Below are 14763 nucleotides of genomic sequence, written 5' to 3' on the forward strand. Positions count from 1 at the left end.
AGTCCTCGCGGGCTGCCACGTGCAGCCCCGAGCACCCTCTCCCGAGTACTTGAGTGAGACCTTCGGGGCACCGAGTCCTCGCGGGCTGCCACGTGCAGCCCCGAGCACCCTCTCCCGAGCACTTTAGAGGGACCTTCGGGGCACCGAGTCCTCGGGGGCTGCCACGCGCAGCCCCGAGCACCCTCTCCCGAGTCTCTGCTTTTACCTTGCAGGGTGGTGATATGTGGTGGGCGGCCGGTTTGGCCTCGGGACTTAGGGACCCCTGGTTCTAAATACACCGACAGTATTGGTGTCTTTGTACGTATCATCTATGTAATATCTGTCAGGAGTGAAACATATACGTGGTGTTGTGAATTCACAAAATGGTTTAACTTGTTTATTAAGCATCTGGTCCCTAACTTAGGTTTCGATAATTAATGATAACTTATATTTATAGGCTAATATGTTTAATTGAGGCAGAAGATGATAAAAGAGCTAGAAGATGTATTTGAAGATGGCTAGCTCAAGGTAGGTAAAGATATATAATTATGATATTTTCTTTGGCCAATCAAAATGTGATTATACAAGATAAGGCTGGATTGTTAAGAATATATCTCGTACTATTAAAAGGGATCAACATTTATTTACTTGAGGAATTTATAACCGTCATGTTGCTCAAACTTGCATTGTATGTTAAATAAAAGACTAGTTTGAGAGTGTGTAAGATTAAAGCGCTAAGTGCTCGGCGGTGTGTCCACCATTGGTGACGGTCTTAGAAATGGCAAAGTCTCTAAGAATATTTTGGGGGAGTGATTGCTAGGATGGTGGTCTGATTCCAAAGGTCAAGCGGTCTGATGCTAGAGGGGCAATCTAACCGCTAGAGCACATAGAGAGTAAAAGCTCTCTAGAACGGCTTGCGATCTAATTGTGGGATCTCACAATCTGATCGCCAGTATGTGTCTGTGAAAGTCAAAATTACCCATCAGGCCTACAGCGGTCTGACCACCATGTGTACTACGATCTAACCGTTATGGACTCAGAAGTTAGAAATTCCTATATAACAGTTACAATGAAGTGCAACCTATAAATAGTTCTCAAACAGTTGTGAGAATAAGCTCTTGGATATCTAGATTGAATGCCGGTCTAGAAAACTAACCAATTTCAGCTATGTGCTAAGCTATAAATCAATTCCAACATATAGTGATTTAATTGATGATAATCAAAACAATATCTAATTTAATCGTACTTAACTATTCTTACAAAAGTGATCTTTAAGAGTTGAAGAAACAATTAAAACTGTAACAGATCTACATAATCTTTATTCCTTTTGATAACTCCACATGCAAACCAACAAAGAACCACCTTAGAATGCACCTTCTTCCGTAGAATCCATAATATCTTCTCGAACTAAGTGCGCTTAGTTATAACAAGTGTGAGCACATGTCGTACTCTGTAATTTGTGGGGAAATATGCATATAAAGGCTTTAACAATAGTATGACTAATATGGATCTTTTACATGGAAACACCATTTACTTTAAAATAATTAAAAGCGAGTAAATAATTAAGTGAGCAACAGTAAATAAATAATGACCTCATGATTCCAAATCTAACCACAAAACTGACCACCTCAACCAAGATTCTTACCACCATGGTTGAACATAACCAATACCTCAATCACAGTTCCACCATCGTGATTGTCCAAACCAACAAAACCATCAAATTCTAATGATTTGAGGGTTCCTTGTCACTTTTGACTGTAAACATGGTTGATTAATTAATTTTACAGTATGCAGAGATTGTACACTTTACAAACAAGTCATGATTACCTGTTATGCCCATATCGATCAAATACTTATACACTTCCAAGGTGTGTGGCTAGAAAATCATTACAAAACATTTACAAATACCCTCTCAACATGTGCATACCCGCTAAGGCTTCACCACCGCGTGAATACACCTTAACAACGAAAACCCCCTCTTACGCCTTACAGATCCCAAGAATTACACACAAACTCTATCTTGTGGTAAGCTAGGGAAATTACAAAGCTGTAGAGCGTTAATTATTGGAGAAGCTGGGTAGCTATTTGCTCGGTGCTCAGAGGCAAGATAATCTCACTACGATTTCAGAATAGAATCGGAATAGTTAACCAATGGAATAGGTGTAGGCGGTTTAATCGTTTTCTTTTCTCGTAGATAGCTGTACTAGTACTAGTGGCAGTTCGGTTCCATTTCCCGAACCACCAATTGGTCTACACCATGCTTAGAGTAAAGCAAATTAATTAGTTAGGCTCGTCCTACACCATGCTTGTTGTTGTACTATTAACTTGGAATGATCGCTCCACAAACTGGTTCTTAAATTTAAGCAAGACTACCACAAACTCAACCATACAACATATATCAGTCTCATCCAAACCACTTGCTCAAATTCTAATTTTATGTTGCTACAAAATCATACCATCATCTTTTATCAGAACCATGCCCCTCGCGCGACCAGTCCCTTGGTTGCAGATGGAAATCCCGCGACCAATCTTTGCTGGTCGCGGGGCAGGTACTCACATAACTAGTCTAATCGCATTTAATATCATCCATTCATGTGTTTTTCTTCCTCAGGCACCCTTTCAACAGGCGAGGTCGTGGGCCAGCATAGAGACAGTGTGACCCATCCCGTAGTATTTAATGCTACGTGATGGCTTGGCAGGCGAGTGCGATGGCCTGACACGAGAGCGTGACGGGCTTGCAGCGGGTGGGACAACATTTGGCGGATGGGACAAGGCGTGCAGGACGACCAGGGCAAGCTGGGCATGCCAACCCCCTATAATGATGACCTAAGCGTAGCTATTTTTCGTCAGGGACAGAGCAGCCACCGTATTTGGCACGGTCTACTTGTACTTATACGGTACACCTCACCTCCTGCTATATAAACGGGGGAGGATCATACTTGTAAGGAGAGAGGCTCTGGATAAGTTCATCCAACTCATAAGAAAATACACAGGACGTAGGACTATAATCCCGAGGGAGGCCTGAACCTGGATAAACCCTAGTGTTCTTGAGTTCTCTTCAATACACACACACCAACAACCACTGAAAACGTTGATCACGCACCCATCGTCCAGCATACCCTGAATATATTATCAGGGATTAACTCTCGACAGTTGACGCGCCAGGTAGGGGGCGCATTTTTACGTTTCAGTAAGTGTTGACAACTGGATTGGGCTACCCATGGCCGGATCCACGACAACCGTTGAGTTCCGTTCCGAGGATCCCGGTCACCGCGAGGTGTTCGTCATGGGGTACGGCCCAGATGAGCCCGGCGTGCTCCAAATTTGGGACACCGAATCAGAGTCTGAAAGCTTCGAGACTCAATGTGAAGTTTGCATGACAGACCATGCAGCAGGGGCAGCGCAGACCCTCGTATCCTGGGCATCGTTGGTGAGCCCCAGGCCTTGTGCTGAAAGGGAAACCGCACCGAACAAAGTGGCGCTCCAATACAACCCCCGCATAGGGCGCGATCCTTGGTGGCATCGTCATCTAGACCATCACACCACGAGAGCACTGGAGACTCCCTTTTCGCTATATGTTGCCGCTCTACGCTCAGTAGCTCGACTACGAGGCTATGATGTTGTAACACCCTAAATTTTTAATTCTCTCAATAGTAGAAAATTTGCTAGAATTTAATAGGAGTTGTAGATTTTTGTTTAAATTAGGAGGAAATTATTTTCTAAATTTAATTAAAATGCCATAGGTAATATTCATGATGTAGTAGTTACATTAGGTTTTTATATGTGGAAAATATATGCAAAAGTTCTCTAGAAGACGCTCATTTGGTAGCTCTTTGCAAAAATTGTTTGAAAATAAAAAGAAAAACAATTTCCTAATTCCTGAACCTAATCAGGTCGAATCCTATCTAAACCCAGCCCAAATCCCCCTCCTCTTATCCTCTCAGCCTGGCCCGAGCCAACTCTCCTTGCCTCTCCCTGACTTGGGCCAAAGCCCACTTTCTTTCCCCCCCATCTTTTCTCTCCTTAGGCCAAGCCCACCCGGCCGAGCCGGCCGTTCCCCGCACGTGCGCTCGCCGCCTCTCTCTGTCACATGGGCCCAGCTCAAGCCAAGCAGACATCGAGTCGATCCCCGGCTCGTCTTCCTCCTCCAACCGCACCCGTTCCCCTCTGTCGTTCGCCGCAAATCTGGCACCTCCTCGCGCCCTCTCTCTTCCTAGAAATGTTCGGATCCAAAGCCTTAACTCCCCATCAATCTCCCACACCCCCTCTTCAATTTCTCTCTTTATTGCTCGATTCAATGAGGAAAAATCGATGGCCTTATGGTCATTAACGCCGCCAGTTACTCCTCCGCGCCCTGGCCACTCCGCTTGCTCGCACGCCTATATAAGCCGCCCTCGGCCACCGTGGCATGGTTTCTCTCTCTGATTGCCATCGCCACCCTCTTCTTCTTCGTCTCCGATGAGTAGCATCGTTGCTGCAGTCCCACACCTTTGCACCGTCTCCGGCCACGCTAACCATCTCTCCAGCTTCGTAGGGATCTCTGGAGGTTGTCCCGTGCGAATTCGTCATCAATTGGCCGCCAGAGCCCCCCTCCCCAACGTCACAACGACCGCCACCACCGTCATCCTCATCGCCCGGTCTCCACGCCACCGCTTCGGCTGCAATTTCGTTTGGGGTGAGCTGTTGGCTTCCTTTTGCCCTTTTCCACTGCTTAGTGCAGTAAACAAGTGTCTAACCTTGTCTTGACTTAAGCCCCATGGCATGATTTCCTACATTTGCAAAGTACATTATGTACTCACATCCATTGCTTCCTCTCTTGCATTCTACCGCTATTCAGAAACCGACAATGAATCTACACCCTATGAGGGAGACGACTTTGACCCGTAGTTCCTTTTCTAGGATGGTGTTCCCCCGGTTGACACCTGTGGATGATGGAAGACCCTATGGCACTAGGGTTTACTTTCTATTGTGCTTTTATTAATACCTACAGGTCCTTTTGTAATAATTATGATGATAAAGTAATCTTGGTACTGTGATGATACACTGATGATGTAACACATGTATGAAACTTGATCCTGGCATACATGTGGATGCATCTGATTTTATTTCTTTAAAACTGAGTGTTACAGAAGTGGTATCAGAGCTGTGTTGACCATAGGACGCAACCTGGTCAGAAAGGGACATGTTAATGACTTATATTTGTGCAAACTATTTTTATAAGATTGTTTTCTTTTTAGTTATGCGTTACTCTGTCTATTATTGCTTTATAAAAACTATTACTGATTTTCTTTCTTATTTAAATTTTTTTGGATGGCCCTCACGAAGATGACCCCACATAAGCATGTTGTGATCCCCACTCAAGAGGTTCCCGCTAGTGTTGGGTGGGCGCTGCAACCCCTTGCCGAGTTTCACTCCAACGGACAGCACGCCGGCTACTTCCCCTGCACGATGTAGTACCTACTCCAGGGACTGATCTTCCACGAGGCCCCAGACTACAAGGGGGTCAGGATTCCCCTTGGTGACCGTGGCTACTCCTGGACAGTGGAGGTCACCATGTTCAAGAAGGCCACTGACGATGGTACTCATCAGGTTCTCCACGTTCACTCTGCCATCGCCCCCAGAGCTACCTTTGAGGTTGGGATCGAGGATGCTGCCCACCAAGCTCTGGCTGTTCCCTGCAGAGAGAATCTTCGCCTCACCCAGTTCGGCAAGTTTCCGCAGCGTCTGACTGGCAACTTGGAGGTCATCTTTGCTCCTGTCAATAATGAGCAGTAGGTCTGCCTCATCTTTGCTCTGTACGTAGAGATTGACATTGCCCTCGATGAGCTTGAGGGTATGCATGAGCATCACGCAGAGCAGGAGCAACGCATCCGTGAGCTTTAGATCATGTTGGAGGACCCTGACCAAGTTCTTGTGGAGGGCCCCGAGAGACCCGTGGCTGCACCACCCCGTTCCCCTCCGCGCAGGAGGCTTCATCTGGAGGCTGCAGCAGGTCCAACAGGTGTAGTAGGTCCAACAGGCGAGGAGTAGTACCGAGTTAAGAGGATGTCCCTCGCAGAATAAATCATTTAGACCCATTTGTTTCAGTTGTCTTGTGTCATCTGTTCAGTGAGTGTTTGGATGCTTGTTCCCGTGGTGTGAACCTTGTTATGAATTGGATCTTTTGTACAAGTGTTGGTGTAACGTGGAAGTTTTTCCTCCACATTGCATTAGTTATCTTATAATAATATAATATTAGTTAGAGTCCTTTTATTCATGATAAAATTGTTCTTGTCATATCTTTTCATGTTATATCCACCCTTGTTATACCCTCATGTACCCGCTCGTGTCATGGCTACCAATAGATGGTGAACACAGGTGTGGCAACAACACCAACACCAACACCAACAACATTAACAACAACACCACCAATGCCAACCAACACAATCTCCCAACCTTGCCCCCTTTGATGGATGCAAGCCAAGTGATGATGATACTCCAAGGTCTGGTGCAGACTATGGCCAATATCCAGCAACCCCAAGTCCAGCAAGTACCACCACAATAGCCCCAGTCCAAGCTCATAACTTTCCTGAGTACTCAGCCACCCACCTTCTCCCAGGAAGTTGAACCTATGGAGGCAAATGATTGACTAAGGACCATTGGAAGCAAGCTAGAGATATCCCAGTATACACTGTCGCACATGAGGATCCCCAGGAGATCACATGGGCAGAGTTTGGGAACAGTTTTTGCGCACATCACATTCCTGCAGGAGAAGTGAAGCTGAAGAGAAAGGAATTCCTTAGTATGAAGCAAGAACCATAACATTGAGAGAGTATCTCACTAAGTTCACACAACTCTCTCGCTATGCCCCCGATGATGTTAGTACAGATGAGAAGAAGCAGGACTATTTCCTAGAAGGGCTCAACACATGAATTCAGTATACCCTCTCGGCCAATGAGTACCTCGGTTTCCAGAAGCTGGTAGAAAGAGCATTTATCATGGAAAAGAAGAGACAAAATTTGGGAGAGGAACACAAGCGTAGCCTACAAAATCAGTCTTCAGGTAGCAACATCCATCCCCGCTACAACCCCCTACTCCAGGTCCTATGTTCCGCTAAGGAGGATAGAACCAACAGCAGAGGCTAGCGCAGAAGGTACCTAACTAGGTTTCAGGTGCCATATACAGAGATCGAAGCTTCCCTGGAGGATTCCAATCCGCTAGAAAGTTCACCCACGCCAAGGTGAACCTCTTTATACCCTTCTCCCGTCATTTTCTAGCTCGATCTGGTCACCGTTTCGATTTTTGCCGTGAAACCCATTTTGAACCCTAGATGTAGATCTACTTTTTAAGGTTTTACGTGTTCAAGCCATGCATAGTGTTTGAACGACCACGTAAAATATTCACCTAGCCATAGGGAGTACATTAGCGCCCTTCGTTGCCGAAGGCTTCGTCGGAATCCTCGCTGGCGACCTCGCAAAGGTTCTACCGGTAGGTCTGGTGGTCTGACCACCAGTAGGTTAATGGAAAAGATCAGTCAGCCACCAGATTCAAAGTCAGACCACCACTAGATCTAGTCTGATCGTTGGTGGGCGGTCTGACCTTCAGCTGAACTTCCGTCAGACCGCCAGGGGCCAAAACCTACTACAAGCTGGCGGTCTGACCGCCACCCCAAGGCCAGTGTGACCGCCGGCCTGTTGAAGCTAGGTACACTTAGGTTAGCTTATCCCTGGTTTCAAACTTTAGAACCCTAGTCCATTGGTAGTCTTTTGCAAATATTTTCAAACCTTAGCACTATAGTATATCTTGAGCATGCATCGTATGTGCACTTTTCCGTTATTTATTTGTTTATGCCATGCATTCTTATTTCATTTAGGGAACGTTACACCGACGGTTCAAGCGAGCGAGGGCGACACCGAGGAACCCCACTTTTGTGAGTTGTGTGCGAGTAGTTTCAGGCAACCGACTGAGCAGTAAGGCAAGCATATAAGCATATTGAACCCTTATGTTAAACTGAATGAAGTCAAAACTTGATAAATTATGCTTATGTATGTTTGCATGTGTAGAGAGTCGATGTCGGGTAAAATGAATAGAACCTATGTTAAATTGCATATCCTCTACCTTGAATTGTTAATTATCCTTATCCTTGTTGCCCCAATAATATTGTCGATGTCTAGCTTAAGGTTGTTCGACATGCTTAGCAATGAACATGTCCTCGGTAGAAGTTGAGCAACAGCGATACCGTTGTTCGCGAGCCTAGGGCTACTTAATTGTTGTTCATAACTACATGATAATGATGAGATGGTTGGATGAGTGGTGAGTTTGAGACGAGATGTGGGCAGTGTTAGGGGTTTTCTGCTCAGGAGGAGTCCTCGGGGTAGTTCGGGAAGGGAAATCGGACACCGTATACCGCTTTGCATCATTTAAGTACCGTCCATCGGTGACATTGGCTTTAGCACTTAGCCTACTCACCACATGCCGATCTATTGGTAAGGCGAGCTGGATGCCTTTGTAGCTATGATCATTTGGGCATGAACATCGACGTTGTGAGTAGACGGGCTTGTAGAATTATCTAGTTTGCTCTGAGAGTAGTTCTAGATATCTTCGCGCCGAGCGATGCACAATCTAAATCGTTGGGGCTTATTGGGAAAGTTTGACACGAGTACCCCTTGCATGGGCCTGTGTGGACACGTGAGCCGTATGGTCCTAGAGTCGTGTGAGTCCAGGAGTATCCCCTACAGGGTGTAAAAACATTTCAAAATGCCTCTATCATGAGTATGCTTTTATCCATCCGTATCGATCGTAGAGTCACAAGTTGTGGATTATGGTTGGATATGTGGGAGTTGGTTGAGATGGTTCCATTCTATAGTTATGTTTGTTATTGTTCCAGTTTCATACATGTGTAGGTGATTGGTTACAGGGTTGATGGTAGTTTGGTTAAGTTTAGAATGCTCACACATAGATGTCTATATTGCGGTCACATATAATTTACTTAACCTTGTAGTTTTTTCTTGCTAATGGCTTAATGCATAATTCTTGGAGTCGGGCTATTTATACATGCCCTATATGGATTAAGTCTTGCGAGTACCTTCGTACTCACGCTGCTTTTTCAAGGTACTGCTGGTGAGGAAGAGCTGGTGTTTGGCTACTTTGTGCCCACCAACAATGACAACGGGCAAGAATAGTTCATCCTACTCTATTGGCGAGGCTTTTGAGGTGGTGCCTAAGGGCATATGGAGCCGCTCTCTTTTGTTGTTAATAGGTCTAATCTTCCGCTGCTTAGTTGTTTCTTTTGTTGTAAATTGATGTAAATGGTTGCATGGCTAAAGACTTGTAATATAACTCTAATTACTTGCCTTTTATTAAGCTTTTTTGTGATGTGTTATGTTGGTGAGGCATGTGTTCCGATCTTGAGCACAAAACACGTACCGGGACTACCGGAGCGGTATCCTGCTTAATCGTTGAAGTCGTGATTGAGCAAATGATCAACTTAATGATTAATTAGAATACTATTTGGACGCTTCCTCACAGCGCATGCTTGGCCTAAATTGGAATCCCATGTTAGGATTTAGTAGTATTTGTATCATTTACCTTGTCGCCGTTGATAAAGTCCTTGGGATAAGGATAGTTATGCTTAGTCGTTGTCATGGTTGGGTTATAATTTAAACATGACTAATGTCTATGCAACATGAACCGAAAATGTTAATTTTTGTAGCAACATGGAGTTAGGAATCCTACCAGGATGGTTGGGTTGATGATGGTGCGGGTATGCATGTGTGTGCGGAATGTGCAGATGGATTGTGGTTTGTACCTGTGTGGGATCCTAAAGACCGGTTCTTGCAGCATATAACCTGGCTAAACAACGCAACCACGAGGCTTAAATGGGTACGGCCTGGCTAATTAATTATCCACCCCTCCAATTCTGTAGGCACCAATAGACGGTTGAGTGGCACAAGGGGGGGCCTATGCAGTGATGAAATCACTGTTAACGGTGCAACCTTAGTGGGTGCTTATAGGTCGACGGGACCTTTGTAAAGACCTTGTAGTGAGACCTCGGCTCTACACCCCAGAAGTGTGAAGTAACATGGGAATCACGACTCGTGGGTAAAGTGTACAAACTCTCCTGAATATATAACTGATCGATCAGCCGTGCTCACGATCAAGAGCAGCTTGGGCTTCTTCTTGATTAGTTGGGATCAGGTATCTAGGATGGATGGTCAGGTAGCCAGGTAATGTAATTACTAGGTGAGTTTTGGTAGTCGGATGGAATCCGATGAGCTATTCCTCTTATTTAATTTGTGTCTTCACACTTAGTAAATAGGATGCCTATTCTTGGAGTTGTAGGACAAGGTTACTTAATGCAGTAAACCAATGTCTAACCTTTTCTTGACTTAAACCCCATGTCATGCTTTCCTGCACTTGCAGAATACATTATGTACTCACACCCATTACTTACTCTCTTGCATTCTACCGTTGTTCAGAAGCCGACTATGAAGCTACACCCTATGATGGAGACAACTTCAACTCGGAGTTCCTTTTCTAGGCTGATGTTCCCCCGGTTGACGCCTTTGGATGATGGAAGACCCTATGACGCTAGAGTTTACTTTCTGATGTGCTTTTATTCAGACCCACATGTCCTTTTGTAATAATTATGACGATAAAGTAATCTTGGCATGATGATACACTGATGATGTAACACATGTATGAAACTTGATCCTGACATATATGTGGATGCACCTGGTTTTGTTTCTTTAAAACTGGGTGCTACAGACGCCCCCGCAGAATCTGCAGACCGTATGAATGCTTCTCAGCCTCCCGCCGCTGGCCATACTGGAGGGTTTGCTAGTGGCACCATGGCTACGTGACCTCGCCCTCTTGGTAAAGCCAGCCCAACGCCAAACTATGGCGGCCAACACCACAACTGTCACAAGGACTGGTGATGGTCACGATCGCTAAGAATTGTAGTAGGCCACGTGACAGGAAAGATCTTGCGCTCCCTCCATAACAGGAAGTACTCAGAGACTCCCGTCGTGTCAGGAGAGTCGACCCACTAACCTGCGTGACTCTCTGCGCCAATGCGACCACCGCGACATGATCTAGGGCCAAAGGGCCGGCCGACAGCTGGAAAATTGTGCTCGGCAGGAGTAGGAAAAGGGCAAGCAGCCCTACAACTCAACCTCCCATCGTTGGGAAGCGTCAGACTCCTCCACCCAGTCACTAGGGTCGCGAGACCATCGTCTCTCTCCCTGAGCGTGTATCACCGCCTATCAGCGAGTGACTCCCTGTTATAGACGAGGTGCAACGCCTTGTCCGCCTCGCTGTGAGAGGTGCGCTAGCCAAACAAGTTTCAGCTGATCCTAGCCAAAAAATATGACGGCTCGACCAATCCTGAGGACTTCCCGCAGATTTACACCACCATAGTGCAGGTTGCGGACGGTCATGCGAAAGTCATGGCCAACTATTTCCCGGCCGCCTTGGCCAGTTCAGCATGGTCCTAACTTATGAACCTCCTTCGCGGGTTGGTTCACTCCTGGGAGAACTTGTGCAACCAGTTTGTTGCCAATTTCCAGGGGGCCTATGCCCGACCAGGGGTCGAGGACGACCGATACTAGGTCAGGCAGCAACAGGATGAGTCACTGCAAGACTACATCCAGCGTTTCACCGAACGCTAGAATACCATTCTAAGGATCACATGTTAGTCCATAGTCATAGCATTCCGGAGGGGGGGGGGGTCAGAGACCAAAAGATGTACAAAAAGCTGGCAACTAAGGAAGTCTGGAGTACCACTGAGCTATCTGAGCTCACAAACAATTACACACATTCCACTGAGGCTCGAGAGCGCTAGAGCGACCCAAAGCCGCAGTCGACCTCTGACCAGCCCATCTCTTCCAAAGGGGTTGGCCGGAAGGAGAAAAATAGCAAACATAAGGCAGGACCACTTGGTGTCATGGTGATCAAGCAGACCAACCAACCATGCCAACACTTCGACAAAAAGGATAGAAAGAAGGGCCGAGGCTACTGCCCAATCCACCGCACAGATGCCTACGACCTGATGGAATGCAAGGTCATGCAGAGCATCATCGACAAGGAGCTTAGGGAGCATAAACCCAGGCGCGATGATGATGGTGAGGATGGGGGTGATCATGACTAGTCGGCGATGGGTTTCCAGTAGGCTGATCACATGGTCCACCATATATTTGGGGGCGCTGCAACTTATTTCTCAAACAGGTGGTCTAGGAAGTATGGGCGACCACATTGGCCCGAGACTGCATCTAAAGTGGTCCAAGGTGCCCCTCACCTTCCAGTTAGGCATACCACCCCACGTTTGTCAGACACCCTGGTCGCTATCCTATCATGGTTGAACCCACGGTACAGAACTTCCGACTGGCTCATGTACTGGTCGACAAAGGGAGTTCCATCAACCTCCTATTCGTCGATGCATTGGATGCCCTGTAGATTCTGAGGAGCACACTGAAACCGTCTCCTCCCTTCTTCGAAATTACCCTTGGCTCCTCAGCTAAGCCATTAGGGAAAATTGAGCTGCCCATCACCTTCAGCTCACTAAGTAACTTCAGGACTGAAAAAGGTCCTGTTTGATGTGGCAAACTTCGGGACTGCTTACAACGCAATCCTAGGGCAACCGACGATGACCCAATTCATGGACGTCGCCCACTACGCTTACCAGACGATCAAGATCCCTGGCCCAGTGGGAGCCATCACCGTTTTTAATAATGCAAAGACAGCACTGCACTGTGACAAGAGGAGTCTCAACATAGTCGAGCTGACTCTTGGGTCAAAACTCGAGAATGCTAGACCCAGTGGTTGCTCGGTGAAGGTCCATGTCATCGCCAGTCCAGACGATCGGCTCAAGGTGGTTTGCCTAAACGACTCCAACCCATCTAGGACGATCCAGATAGGGATCGGCTTGGATCCCAAATAGGAACTCACGCTTATCACTTTCCTCTGGGCAAACGTAGATGTCTTTTCTTAGAGTCTGTCTGATATGCCCATAGTCCCTAGGGACGTGGTTGAGCACAAATTATCAGTGCAACTGGATGCGCGACCAGTAAAGCAAAAGGCGTGTTAGTTCATGGAAGACCGAAAGGAAGCACTTCGTGAGGAGATCAACAAGCTCTTGAAAGCAAACTTCATTCGGAGATGCAGTGCCTAGAGTGGCTGGCTAACCCAGTCATGGTCCGTAAACCCAATGGTAAATGGAGGATGTGCGCCATCTTCACCGAGCCCAACAAGGCATGCACAAAAGATCTCTTCCCCCTCTCATGGATCAACCAGCTTATTGACTCAACTGCCGGTAGCAATCTATTAAGCTTCTTAGATGCCCGCTTAGGGTACCATCAGATTAGCATGTATAGGAGGGATGAAGAGAAAACTACTTTTGTAATGCCCTTCGGTGTCTTTTGTTATGTAAAAATGCCTTCTGGTTTGAAGAGCGCTGGTGCCACTTACCAATGGTGTATTCAGCTTATTCTTCGACCACAGCTCAACAGAAATGTCGAGGCATATGTTGATGATGTGGTCGTGAAGAGTAGGACCAAGGACAACCTTCGAAAAATGTTCAATAACCTTCGAAAGGACTGCATGAGGCTGAACCCAAAAAATGCACACTCGAAGTATCATCAGGGAAGTTGCTCGGATTCCTCGTGTCTAGCTAAGGAATAAAAGCAAACCCTGACAATATCAAGACCATCGACCAGATGAGATTTCTGACCAGGTTAAAGGAAGTCCAGAAATTAATAGGATGTGTGGCAGCTTTGAGCAAGTTCATCTTGAGTCTGGGAGAAAAGGGGTTGCCGCTCTTCAAAGTTCTGAAGAAAAACGACTACATCCAGTGGATGTTGGAGGCGGAGGCCACTTTCCAAGATCTCAAAAGGTACCTCTCGCCGCCTCCTGTACTGACCACTCCTCGACCGAACTAGGAGCTTTTTCTATATGTTGTAGCTACCCCCAGGTCGCGAGTGCGGTTCTGGTCGTCAAACGAAAAGGTCTTCAACTACCAATGTACTACATCAGTGAGGTATTTCACTACGCGAAGGCTCTGTACCCACAGGATCAGAAGCTACTATATGCTATACTGATGGCCTCTCGCAAACTCAGACACTAGTTCCAGGCCCGTAAAATCAAGGTAACCTCATCGCTCCCGATTTGAGAAATTCTCGATAGCAGGGATGTGGCAGGAAGAATAGCAAAGTGGGTAGTAGAGCTTGGGAGTTCGATATTCAGTTCGTGCCCCCAAACGGCTATCGAGTCCCAAGCGCTAGTCAATTTTATGGCCGAGTGGTCGTCCACCGAGCTCAAGCAGGAACAGTGACTAGAGGTTTATGAGCACTAGACCATGCACTTCGATGGATCGTTCACGTTGAAAGGAGCTGGAGCTGGAGTGGTCTTGACTTCGTGACATCCTCAGTTATGTGGTTTAGTTATGTTTTCTGGCCACTAACGATATTGTAGAGTACGAGGATCGCTTGTCTGGAATGCGAGCGACTTACGCACTTGGGATAAAGCGCCTGCTAGCGATAGGAGACTTGCTACTGATCGTGAACCAAGTGCAAAAGGAGTTTCAGTGCTCTGATCCGATAATGGTGGCATACCTCGCTGAATTGAGAAGACTAGAGTGACAATGGCATCATACCTCGTTGAAGTGAGAAGACTAGAGCGACGCTTAATCGGTTTCGAGGTCAAGCATGTCCCTCGCAAGGACAACCTCCTAACCGATGAGCTAGCATGTCTAGCTTCTTCTTACAAACCTGTCTCGATCGGAGTCTTTGAAGAAAGACTCACACGATCATC

The sequence above is a fragment of the Phragmites australis genome, chromosome 8 (assembly GCF_958298935.1).
Source record: "Phragmites australis chromosome 8, lpPhrAust1.1, whole genome shotgun sequence".
Lineage (NCBI taxonomy): Eukaryota > Viridiplantae > Streptophyta > Magnoliopsida > Poales > Poaceae > Phragmites > Phragmites australis.